Source organism: Herpailurus yagouaroundi, unplaced genomic scaffold, assembly GCF_014898765.1.
Source record: "Herpailurus yagouaroundi ecotype Mexico unplaced genomic scaffold, PumYag 161, whole genome shotgun sequence".
Taxonomy (NCBI): Eukaryota; Metazoa; Chordata; class Mammalia; order Carnivora; family Felidae; genus Herpailurus; species Herpailurus yagouaroundi.
Genome location: NW_024412402.1, coordinates 19,842,853 through 19,856,167, shown reverse-complemented (window position 1 = coordinate 19,856,167; position 13,315 = coordinate 19,842,853). Strand labels below are relative to the sequence as shown.

General features: G+C 43.2%; 1 protein-coding gene across 3 annotated transcripts in view; it reads left to right on the top strand.

The window, feature by feature from the left end:
- The first annotated feature begins 315 nt into the window (after positions 1–315).
- The window catches only part of ETS1 (ETS proto-oncogene 1, transcription factor), a 130,648-nt gene continuing 117,648 nt past the window's right edge, over positions 316–13,315 (top strand). For 2 of the 3 annotated variants that reach the window (XM_040483510.1, XM_040483506.1), the window contains exon 1: positions 316–417. The gene's annotated coding sequence lies outside the window, so the exon portion shown is untranslated. Of the gene's footprint in view, positions 429–13,315 lie in introns of all 3 variants that reach the window. The other variant, XM_040483507.1, reaches the window with a different exon arrangement.

Genomic DNA, 13,315 nt, shown 5'->3' with positions numbered 1-13,315 from the left:
ATCCGCGGAGGACCAGACAAGTTATCCCACTGAGCTAGCTGGCTCATCTCCCTCCCCAGTACTCTTCGTGGCTGAGTTATATTTAATTGAAGGATAATTTGAAGGATAGAAAATAAGGTGTGATCTGGTGTCGCTCCAGCCAGTAACAATATTTGCTCTTCCACCTAGACCCAAGAGCCTGTCCGAGCGGCTGCCTCCGCGGTGTCAGGGGCTAGCAGAGCACAGCCTTTTTTCCAGCCTTCCCAGCCTTGACCACACCCCCCAATTTAAGGAGGCAGCTCTATTAGAAACATTATGGTCTTTGCATCCTCTAATAGCCACCGAGCGGAGGATTCCTGCAGGTAGTTGGAAAGAGACCACAGACATTGAGGGAGCTTACTCAGGACCTTTTCCTCACCCAGTCTCTCCGGCCAAGTAGTAAGTGAAGTGTGAGTTTCTGCCTAAAACTTTGGTATTTTCCTTTTCTTTTTTTTTTTTTTTTGTTTGTTTCAGTCTGTGGAATTAAACAGTAAATTGATGGGGGACTTTCAGGATACAAGTGCGTTTTCTTTTCCTCTGTTCACATGTTTCTATAGTTTCCATTCATAATTTTTCAAAAATACTTCCTAACCTTCTTAAAATAGTCTGAAATCAGTTTGTTTCACTCTTTCCCCTGCTTTATAAAAGCAAAATCATACACGTTTTAGATACTCGCAGATTACTTGTCAGAAACTCTGAATTTTTTTTGCATATTGGAGCGGTTCCAAAGAAATAAAGCTGTAGTTAAACATAGAAATTCCTTTCCCCCCCCTCACTCTTAGCAAGCCTGTTGCTTTACTTTTTTTTTTTTTTTTTTAACCTAGCAGCTTCATGAATTTCTGTGGAGAGGAAATTGCTACACGAATCTTTCAAGCCAAACTAGCCAGGTTTTTGTTTGTTTGTTTGTTTGTTTGTTGTTTTTGTTTTTTGGTGTTTTTCCCTGTTCTGTGACTCCACGTTCTTCCATATTCTACCTGTTTTGGGGGCGCTGTGGCTGAGGCAGGGAGAGTCTCAAAGTCAGGGGGGGGCATTTCTTTTCTCCACCGCAGAGCTGAACGTCAGGGGCATTGCTATGGGCTCTGGCTGTGGTCTGGGGGGTGTGGATGGCCATTCCCCTCCATTTGGGGATTTTATCCTGCAATGCCACTTTGTGGCTTCGGCTGTTAAAACATCCCTGTTACCCCTTTTAAAGTCACATTTTACGTGGATAACTGTTGAAAAGACTAGGCATTCGCTTGTAGGTTCTCCTTATTGCCTTTTGGGGAAGATTTTTTTTTTTTCTCACCGTTTTTTCTCGGTCACTTCATACTATTGCCGTGCGACTGAGGAGACAGACCTATTTGCCACACAGCAGGAAATACAGATTCTAAAATGATAATTCTAGCAGTTCCATTTGACTTGTAACATGACTGGCATCTTGACTGTTTCATCAGTTGTGGTTCTGGATGGCATCGTCTCTTTTTTTTATCCTAAAAGAGGAAAACTTTTGCTCCTGCAGGCGAGGGCTGTGCACGCGTGGAGGGTTGCTGCGTGGCCGCTGTTGCTGTTGAGATTCTTACTTACCTGTTGTTCCTGAATGGAGGGAAGGGAGAGTTAATGAGTTAATGTCTGCAAAGTGCTTTGAAGATGAAAAGCCCTTTTCATGTGTTCAGTATTGTAGTTATTAATATTAATATTTGAAGAAGCATGCTGCTTCTAATTGTAAATCAACAACTTCCATACTTGCCAACTCAGTAGTGAGAAAACAAACAGCCGAGGCAGCCACGCAGCCTCTTCCGTCCTGGTTCCGCTGCTGAGGACTGAGGATGAGGGAAGCAGAGGGTCTGATGAAAGTCTGATTACAGAGAGGGTATCTCTGCCTTTCAGGCTTCTGGCACCAAGGTGCTAGTTGGTAGAGGTGCTAGAAGGTCCAAGAGTAGAGCCTGGAAGAAGGCGGGTAAAAGGTGTAATCCTTCAACATCTGGCAATCTGTGACCTTGGCGAACTGGGTGAGAGCATGGACGCAGGCCAGTTGCCTGCCTCAGATTATAATGAAGTTCAAAGGCTGAGTAGGCTCATAACTGGAACCAGCACTGGATTTGGAGTCAAGAAAGCGGATATGCATTTGGGTCCTAGTAGAGATGGGCTTGGTACCTGGGAACAAGGTATTTAACCTGACTGTGCCTTGTTGTCTTCATCCCTAAAATGTGAATAATGATTTGTGCCCCACCTACTCCACAAAGATGGGCGACTAGAAGTGAACAGCGTAAAGAATAAAAGTGCCAATCACGTAGAGGGGCAGTCTAACAAATTGGGTGTGTGGGTGCAGGTCCCTAGGGGAGGGTGGGGTGGGAGACTGACAAATACATGTTAGGGACACAAATAATTGGCACTGACAATCCTCTCTTTGATTACACGCGGAGCCTCAAGGTAGAAGCAAATTTCTCCCCGACGGTTCGAATTCGGCCATCCTTCCTGATTTTATTTATTGAGGAAGGGATCTGCTTTCCACAGCAACTCTCCTTTTCCGATTACCCATTTAAAATTCCCATCTCAGCATCAAGTGGCAGAAGGAACGGTTACACCCCAGAAGCTGGTATATCGGTCCCCCTTCCCCCCCCTCCCATTTCTTCCTTTCTATATGGAAATGTAAAAGTATTTAGTATTAGAGCAAACTAAATGTGGTATGTAGCAATTTAGTGGCCCGTGAGGCAAGCTGGGTGAGTTTTCAATCCTGGGGAAACTTAGATAGGAAAATAACTTGTTTTATGCCTTTCATCTCCTTTGCCCCTGCTCTACCGAAAATGTAGCTTTAGGGAACGCAACCATTTATTTATTTATTTATTTATTTATTTATTAAAGTTTCTTTCTTTATTTTGAGAGAGAGAGAGAGAGAGAAGAGAAGGCACAAGTGGGGGAGAGGCAGAGAGAGAAGGACAGAGAGAGAGAGAGAGAGAGAGAGAGAGAGAATCCCAAGCAGGCTCCATGCTGTCAGCACAGAGCCTGATTTGGGGCTCAAACTCAGGACCCGTGAGATCGTGACCTGAGGCGAAACCCAAGAGTCAGCCGCTTAACTGGCTGAACCACCCAGGTGCCCCAGGGAAGTCAACTTTTTCATCTTGGTGATCCTCTGGGTATCATACCTGGTTTCCTCCAATTCACCAGAGGAAGGATAATAATTCCTAGTATTTATTGAGCACTTGGTATGTGCCAGGACCCTTGCTGAGTGCTTTGCACAGACCACTTCATTTAATCTACAGGGAAGTATTTGAGGTGGGCACTTTTGTTATTCCCATTTAACAGATGAAGGCACTGAGGCTTGGTAATATGACCAGTGTAGAAGAGGGACCTGATTAGAACCAAGGGGATGTGAGTCCAGACCTTGGGGCTGGCACTGTATCTCGAAGGAACCTTAGTACCTCTGAGATACTTACATGAGTTCAGGCTGGATTTTTCTGCTCAGACTGATGTTTTGGTTTTACATGGGAGAATTCTGTGGATTAGGCTTCTTTTCCGAAGGGGGATCTGCCGCTCAACTATTTGTTGTTAGAGAGTAATACTGACTCTGAAGGAAAGCTACAAGGTCCAGTTGATCAGATCAGCAAATCTCTCCTTCCGTCTCTCTCATGACAAATATTGATTGAATTTCTATGCTGTGTCCAGCCTTGTGTTGGGTGATGTGACAGATGCAGAAGGAACAATAATGGAAGTTTTGTTCATAAAGTCAACATAAGTTATTTTAGGAGACAGGATCTTACCTGAAAAGGGGTTGACAGTAAAAGACAATGTAAGTGTTAAGCGATGTGACCCAGTCTATGAGTGTTTTGGGACTTCAGATGGCAATAATTGGTGTCTAACACAGGGATAGAAAGACATTTCTTTCCTTTCCTTTTCTTCTCTTTTCTTTTCTTTTCTCTTTTTTCTTTTCATGTTGATATGTTTTTGAGACAGAGAGAAACAGAGCATGAGTGGGGGAGGAGTAGAGAGAGAGGGAGACACAGAATCCAAAGCAGGCTCCAGGCTCTGAGCGGTCAGCACAGAGCCTGACGCGGGGCTCGAACTCAGGAGCCCTGAGCTAAAGTGGGATGCTTAACCGACTGAGCCACCCAGGCGCCCCGGGGAAAGACATTTCTGATCAATTTTGTTTCTCAAAGAAAAAGAATAGATTTGATATTCTACCTGGTCAAGGCTGCTGCTGTCTCAGGAACTCAGAAGAGAATGTTTGGGTAGTACTAACTGGAATGAAAACCAAGAAGCAACCTTTTAGTGAAAATGTCAAGAAAATATTCTCGACAGGGGAAATAAAGTCTCTAAATTTCCAAGCCACAGGGAAAAGTCAAAAACCCCAGAATTTTAGCTTTTTTTGCATTTGGAATTTTTTTTAACTTTCATTTCAAAATAATCTCAGATGCATCAAAATTGCAAAACACAGATCGAAGAATTTCCGACAGATGTTAAGTCCTTGAAAATTGTGAAAAATATAATGCAAATGACGACGTAATCGTCTTTGTGGTGCCCCCAGCCGTCTTTAGTCCAGAGGGATTCCTGTCAATGGGGAGACCACAGCGATGCCCATTTCTTGACATCAGAGGCTAACTAAGTAACTCAAACCACAGCTTCTCAGGAAAGGCAAGAAGCCTTGTCATATGTGGCCATCATGTGACATGTGGCTTGAGAGGCACTGACAGTGCTGAGTTCCACGTTCCCCTGGCCAGGCTCTTATTGTAGCGAGGATAAAAATCAAACTTCTCATCAGCCTGCGCCACAGACGTCTTCTTGCCCGTTCCTCGGTGGGCTCTGTCTCCTGAACACCTGCCTTGTTAGGATTACTCATGAGTTTAACCAAGTTTGTCCAGACGCTGGCGTGCTACTCAAAGCGAGGTCTTCGGAGAGCTGCTGCCTGGGCATCAGGTGGGATCTCGTTAGAAATGCAGATGGTCAGGCTGTACCTGGACCTGCTGACTCGGGCTTAGCATTGTAACGCAATTCCCAGGTGATTCCTATGCAAATCAGTTGGGGAAGCGTGCTCCCCCCACCCCCCTGGCAAAAAAAAAAAAAAAAAAAAAAGCCAAACGCAACAAAATTAAAACCAATGAACAAACAAAAATTCTTGCAATATTCTCCGTAGCAGCTTACTACTTCCGTAGTTATATATCTAGTTGCTAATGGGTTACTCCACAAAAGACTGACATTTATGTCAAAAAGATGTTGGTTTCGCTCAAGACGTGACAGTATTTCCCCATTTGTGCCCTGGAATCTTCCAATGAGTTTGTTCCTCAGTGCCAGAAAGATGCTTACTTCTTGGTTTTATGCATAACAATGGTACAAACAGACTACCATTCAACAGCAATGGTGGCTCTTTGCTGCAGTGAAATTCTTAACTAATGCTTATGGAAGGGAATCCTTTGCTGATTATTTAAATGCAAGTCCCTTAGAAAAAGAGACAGGGATTTAGGCCATCTGGGTTCCAGCTATGGTACCTGAATGAATAGCCGCCTTGGGCAGTAAGAATAATAATGTATAAAAACCACTATGACTTAATTAGTGAATGCTTACTAATGCCAGTCACTGTGACAAAAGAGCAAAACATAATAACCGCTATTTGTTGACCGCTTTATCATGCGTAAAGCATTCTGCTGAGCACTTTTATTTTATAGAACCCTCCTCAATAATCCTGAAAAGGTTGCTATTATCATCTCCATTTTACAGTTGAGGAAACTAAGACTTTGTGAGGTTAAGAGACTGGCCCATGGCCATTGGCTCAGTAAGGAGCTACAGGTTAACTCACCCTCTGCAACTCCCGAGCTCTTTATCACTGGATAAACACGTCACCTCTCTGAAGTCAGTTTATTCCAATAAAAAATGGCAGATTCGGTGAATTTGTTTTCCAACTCCAAAACTGACTGAATTTGCAAAATTCCTCTTCATGTAAGAATGGCAGCAAGCCGTTCAAGATTCTACTGAGAAATTGGAACCTTACAGTTTGGGCAATAAAACAACCGAAACTCCACCATGAAAATCACAATCAGACATAGTTCAAGGAGCTGCTTGCTGGATTTGAGAGCTCTCAGGCAGCTGGTGTCCTTTAGTACAGTTGGAAGAGGACATTCTCAATATCTATCCTGTCCCCTTTTCATTGTTCTCTGAGTATCTACCTCTGTGTGTGATGTCTCTCAGTTTTGTTGAGCACTTCTTAAGAGCCAAAACCGTATCTGAAGTCTAGATTTATATCCAACATGCTCCTCACGCTGTAAGTTGGCAAGTAATTTAAAATTCTAGGCTCTTTGAGGATTCCTTTGGCAGCATCCGTTGGGTTAGAGTTGACATTTTAGTCTTTCGGGCCTTCTTCAGATTCATCTTGGCCAAGAATTTCATACGTATATCATGACCTCTGCTACATTTGTCATTGTGAAGCAAAGAGTACTTCCTGTCTTTTCTCCAGCTTACTGTTTTGTGTTTCTAGTCTCTTAGTAAAAAAAACATTTTAATTTATCGACTCAGTGATCATTTGCTGAATTTCATGGCGCATTCTTGTAGCATTTGAAGAATAGCACTTGAAGACCAGGCTGTGGGCACTTTTACTGTAAACCAGTGTATTGAATGTTACCTTCAGCCTTCCAGGAAATGTTTCCACGTGAAGCCTGGTTGACTACCAAAAGGAGAGCGTTAGGTTTTGCAAAGTTTCAGAGACGAGGATTGACATTGTGGTCATCAAATTCCTCTCATTTAGGAGCGGGTGGGTTTTAATGTACTCCCTTGATGTTTACAAGGGACTCCATTCTGCCCACTGTTCATCATGCCATGCCAGCAGTGTGACTGGGAGGGACTCGTGTCCACACAGAGGAAACATTAAATAGTCTACCAGGCACTCCTTATCTCCGAATTGCTATGGTGCAGCAGACCAAAGCAGTCTTTTACTCTCTCTCTTTTTCAGGACATATGAAGGAGTTAACTTGTTGAGGAAGGGCAAAACACTGTCCTCGTGTGATAGTCCGATACCATGAGTAACAGCACATAAATCAGACCACTGCCTTTATGGGTCAGGGCTGGCTACTTAATGTTTATTTATTTTTGAGACAGAGGGAGACAGAGCGTGAGTCGGGGAGGGGCAGAGAGAGAGGGAGGCACAGAATCGGAAACAGGCTCCAGGCTCTGAGCTGTCAGCACAGAGCCCAATGCGGGGCTCAAACCCATGAACCGTGAGATCATGATCTGAGCCGAAGTCGGATGCTTAACCGGCTGAGCCACCCAGGAGCCCCAGGGCTGGCTACCTAAAATAAGAAGGAATGTTTACTACTGGGATGTTGAGAAACCTAGTCAAGAAAACGAGGTTCTTATGGATTTAGGAACAAGGAGGAGAAACCGTCTCCAATCCTTCAAACTATTTTTTTTCCTCCTTATTGCAACCACTAAGTTTCCTTGGGAAACTATCTGAATATGCTTAGATTGACGTTCTTGCCAGAATTGAACTTGGTAGCTTTTGTTACACTGCCAGATGAAAGGAGAGATCCACTAAAATGATTTGAAAAATGCCAATGAATTACTCATGAGAGTTGGAGAGAAAATGATATAGGAGAATAGATAAAACTTGTCAATCTGGTGCATTCATTAGTTTAGGGAAAAATATGATCCTGCTCGTGGTTAACATTAAAGAAGTCTCAGCTTAGGGTTGCGTATGGATGCATGTGACCACAAGTGATAACTCTTTTTTTTTTTTTTTTTTTTTTTTTTTTTTGCCCTAGATCTCTCTTCCACTCTCTTGGATATACTCAGGCCCTGAGACCTACTGTTGCACATTCTAATTCTATTTCATGAAAAGGTTCTTCCATTCAGTCAATAAATGTGTTGCATGTCTACTATGTGACATATAAAAAGATAGTCCTTACTCTTAAGCAACTCAGGATTCAGGAACAGAAACAGATATGCATACAGGAAGTACTCTGAACCAAATACCAAATACCAAAGTAGGCAGGTTGTTATGGTGAGTCCTGTGGAGGAGGGTGGAGAATGCCCATCTAACTGCTTAAGAGGTTGGGGGAAAGCTTCCTGAAAGAAGTAATGCTCAGTCTGAGTCTTTAAAAACAGATTTTTCATGGCATTCCGAAAGAAGAAACTCAAACTCTATTCATTGGAGATTCATGGTGTTGCCTTGATAACATAGAGGACAATGTCTTTAGTTTGGCAAAGGTTCTGTCATTTTTCTTTGAATGCATAATCCTTTTAGAGGTCAAATTCTTTTTCTCCTGCATTCTAGACCAAAAGGGTGTTTTTTTTTTTTAATACGAATTAATGAGAATCCTAAATTGTTGATACTAGGAGAAATCCTGATTGCAAATCTATGTAAATTTTGCATAGCAACTTATCCACATTATCCACATGTCATGGCTTTATTCCACAGTTGAATTGTCCACCTGTAATCTTTACATCGAGGCTACATAGTAGCCATGATTCCTGACCCATGAAGGTAACAGGGAGACTAGGGGGTAATGTCAAATGGAAAACACAATGCCTTTGTCGGTGGCTGTAAAATTTTGGCTTCTCTGTTATGGAAGGCAGTTTGTACGCGTTCTTTGTCCCAACACTACCACTTATAGATATTTAATGAGAAGAGAAAACATTTTGGGAACTTTTATAATGACATGGAATTCGGGACAAATTAATTATACAGTAATAAGCGGCTCGTTAAGAAAAGAATAAGGCACCCATATAATAGAATACTTGACAACCATAATCTTTGGAATGTAGAGTTCTATTTCTTGACAAAGAAGAATATTCATAGCATTATGTCAGATGTCAGTGAAAGAAGCAGATAACAAAATGGCATGCAGAGAATTATATCACGACGGTAAAATTATGATCATACGGATACGTTATACGTACATTTGTAAAAACACGTTAAAAAAATACCCAGGGGAACATTGAATAGAGGGTTAGTACGATGACCTCTAGATGGTGGGATTTGGGGTGATTTTGGCATTCATCTTCGACATTTCTGTGATTTTAGTGTATTTTTTTTTCAATAAACACATATCCCGTTGCCCAAAGCAATCATTTTCAAAAGAAAAAAATGTTTAAGTATAGTTTATTGGGTTAGTTCCCTTCAAGGCATAGTCTCTCCTTGAAAAGCACGTAACGCCAAAAGAAAAATACTAAGTGATGTCACAGTGCTCCACTAGAAACGCAGCCAAACAGGGGCAGAGTTGATGTGAACTGGGCTCAGCCTTCACGCAGACCTGGTCTCTTTGGGATTTCCTACTGCTGTGGCCTGGCCTGGTGCACCCCTCTCACTCCCCAGCCTCTCTGTCCTCTAGGCATCACCCACACCCTGCCCCAAAGGGATATGGGTGAAAGGCAATGTCAGCCTGCAGGGCTGGCCCTGTCACTGGGCTTACGGAGGGTGGAAAGCTCCAGAAGCAATCAGTAGCATGCTTTACGAAGAACAGAGCTCTCCCCAGAGTCCCGCAGAAAACTGTTCAAAATCCATTATCAGACTGAGATACACCCACATAAACCAAATGGCTATCCTTTTTTTTTTTTTTTTTTTTTTTTTTTTTTTTTGTCTTCCGCAGAGACTGAGCATTTTTCTCTGGAAACTTCTGGGCTAGTGAGGAGAGAGAAGCCCAGGAGAAGGTGGCTGAAGACCCAGGGTCAGAGCTCAGCCTGACCAGTTTACAGGGTTGCCTATGTCTTCCTCCTTATCTGTAAAACAGGGGCTTAAGTCGGTTAAAGGGCTAGTACGAGCTTTCTAATCTGTGTGTCCATCTCCTACCAGCAGTGGCACGGGGGCCAGGGGGACGGACTGAAGGGTGGACAAAATCCTTGCGCTTCTGTGAGAAGGTGACGTTAGCGGCCCACGCTTAGGGATGGGGTCACGCAACAAACCTGATGATTTCAAGCGGATCTTCATCCAGATCTGCAATCTATTCAGCTTCTCTGAGTTGAAAATCCAATGTACATCTGATCTGCATTATAGTTTCGGCCTTGTGAGAGCAATTCATTCTTTCATTCGCCAATTCAACAACGACAACAACAACAAAAACGAATTCTCTGATGCCCCCTAGTCCGTCTTCGATTCTGGAGACACAAAGGTGAAAAAGCATAGTGCCTACCTTCAAATGGCTCTGAGTTTAGGGCGAGAGGCAAATGGAAACAGATGTTTATAAAACGGTGTGTTACGCCCAGTGATGGCGGGGAACACAGAGAAAGGGGGACACCCTGGCTGCAGTGAAGGGTGGTGCAGGAAGGGTTCCTGGCAGCCAGAACTTCTTGAGATGAGCCTTAAAGCCGGAGGAGAAGCGGGTTGATAGCTGGGGAGCAGGAGGGCAGAAGGTCATTTCTATCAACGTGATCATAGGAGAAACGGGGGGGAAGCGAGAACTGGCATCAGGAGCTTATGGGAACAGCAGAGATTCCATCTTGGAGCAGAGGTGCAGTGGTGTGTGGGGACCATGAGGCCCGAGAGGTTGGGACCGCCGCTCGTGGAAGCCAGGGCAGTGTCCTGAGGATAAAGTCACTTCAGACCCATTTATCCACTGCTCTGGAGTAGCTGGTCCCCTTCAAGAAAAATGAACACAGGGGCGCCTGGGTGGCTCAGTCGGTTAAGCGTCCGATTTCGGCTCAGGTCATGATCTTGCGGTTGGTGAGTTTGAGTCCCGCATCGGGCTCTGTGCTGACGGCTCAGGGCCTGGAGCCTGCTTTGGATTCTGTGTGTCCCTCTCGCTCCCTGCCCCTCCCCGCCTCACACTCTGTCTCACTCTCTCTCAAGAGTAAATAAACATCAAAAAAAGAAAGAAAGAAAAATGAACTCAGGTCTTCAAAAGTCTGTTCTCAACCGTTCACATTGTTTCTACATTCTGACAGGCCCGTGGCTGCTTCTAGGCTGGGTAGTAAATCTTAAGTCACACAGTTGTTTTGTATTTAGGTAATAAACATTTATAATGCCAAGACCAAAAAAAAAAAAAAAAAAGTTGGTCCACCCGATTTTTAATTTTACGTGGGGGGGAATTTTCTTTTGCCCAAAAATTAAAAAAAAAAAAAAAAAAAAGTATCACGCAGACACTCCTCTTTCTTTTTCTGAAAGGGTTTATGTCCTAAGCAGCTGTTCTGTGTCACAATCTACAAGTGGAAAAAGGGTGAGTTCTTTTTTTCTTTCTCCAAAAAATAATACAGCAGTAATCCATTTCTGTCCCGGAGTTATTTCCTGAGATGAGGGCCCTCGAGTGCCCTGGCAACTCCCTCTTTTCAGCTTCCTCCCTGGGTGAAGGGCTTTTCCCCAAGGGAAGTGTCATTCATATAACGTAGCTGCAGGAACACAATCCCGCACAGAATGCACCATATGTGGGGCCTTAGGTTTCCTCCTTCACTCCGTCAATTGGAAAGAGAACACATATTTCCACTGAACCTTTCCCCAGGCTATGTTGCTGCGAAAGGGTGTTGTCCGGCTGCCACTTCCAAAAATCCTTTTTCTTACAAATAGGTAAAGAAAATGGGAATTCAGAAGAGTAAAGGTCTTTCTGCTGCTTGTGGGAGTACAGGGGTGACTCATAGGGCCGTGGGGTCACACATCACACTGTGCAATCTTCCACGATTTCCCACTCCCCACACCCAGAAGAACTGACTGCTTTTCTTTTTCTTCCATATTGTTGGTAAACTACTCATCACATGATATTATAGCCATAGGTAAGTCTGTCTTCTCTACTGCCTGAAGATAGAAACTGTCTTTCTCAGCTTTATTCTGAGTCGGAGAGAATGTGAGGTCCATGATGAGATCGGAGGTCTTTGTTTGCCCGTGGGTCCCAAATGCCCAGAAGAATGTCTATCTAGGACATAGCGGGCACATAGTAGCTATTTGCTGAATGAATAAACAAGTTCCTAGCAAAGGAAGTCTTCATTGTGCTTGTTGAATGAATGGTGGAGGTCCGTGATATCTCAGGGGATCCGCGAGACTTTTTTTTGGAGGACCCTGGAGGGCTGAATGGCTGGCACAAACGGTGACCCCATACCTAGACATTCCCCAAAGGTATAGGTTGCCCTGCAGGGCCGGAGTGATGGCCAGCTTTTCCCTAGGGAATCTGACCATGGTTAATCCATTCGAGGTATGACATACTCCATATTGTTAACTTGTAAATCTCATCTGGGAGTAGATCAAAAGTGGGGATGAATAGACTGATGATGTTTCATTGGGACCTTTGCACCTGATTTCAAGGTTAAAAGTAAGCGATGTTTCATTAGGAAGGGAACAATGAGCTCATTGAGATTATCTTCAGAACGTATGGTCAGGACCCGTCCATGTTGAGCTGTGTTGTATGGACCTTATTTCATGGTCAGTGCCCAGTGCGCTCTGATACATAGCAGCTGCTCATTATTCTGAGGAATGAGCACTGAATAGGTGACCACTGATAACAGATATTAACAATGTCCTTGGACTAGCACACTTGGATCTTTTTCCGTTCTTCAATGTCACCACCGGGCATTCTTCCGGGGGCCAACTTGCTGCAGTGGAGATCAATCCCCCTAAAAACAAGGGAACAAAATTTTGATTAATGTAGCCTAACTACCCGTAGTTGTTTAATTTTTTAAAATTAATATTATCTCGCCTGCAGTTTTTTTTTTTGTTTGTTTGTTTGTTTTGTTTTTTTTTTTGTTTTTGGAGAAAATGCATCGTAAGAGAAGTAAAGTTTTAGTTAAAAGCAAATAAGCAAAGTCCTGGGGTAAGTTATGTCTTTAGAAGGTTTCTAGCTTACGAATCTCAACCATATGATATTAGTTGCTCTGTGATTTAGCCCTTCGTGGGTATAATTTTCTATTGCTGAGCCCGTTTACCTATTATCGTTTAAATACATTTCATATGAAGGAAGACCTGCTCACTGGCTGTCACCTGAATGCAGACGGTGAACCAACACCACAAACTGAACATAGGACAGGTAGTACTCTATCTTTCTTGAAATGTGCCAGTGGCTTTACATATTAGCAGGAGTAAAGGAAAAGACAAAGATGAACTGGAAAGCAGTGGAGTTGAAGCTAAAATGTCATTTGTTAAACAATGGGAATTTGGCCTTCAGATGATGTGCCTAGGAACTTCATCTCGTGTGCATCATTCAAGAAAGACTTTTTTAAAGTATATAATGTTGAGTTTATGAAAGTGTGTGAACTAATGCACTCTAGAAAGCATTGAGATCAACAGAAATATTTGATACATAAATGATTTTCCTGATGACCGACAGCCAGCTGGAAAATCCCTTCAGCCAGAACATTCCTCAAGCGTTCTTGACATCCAGATTTTCAATGTAGATAACAGCTCTGGACAAGAATTATTTAA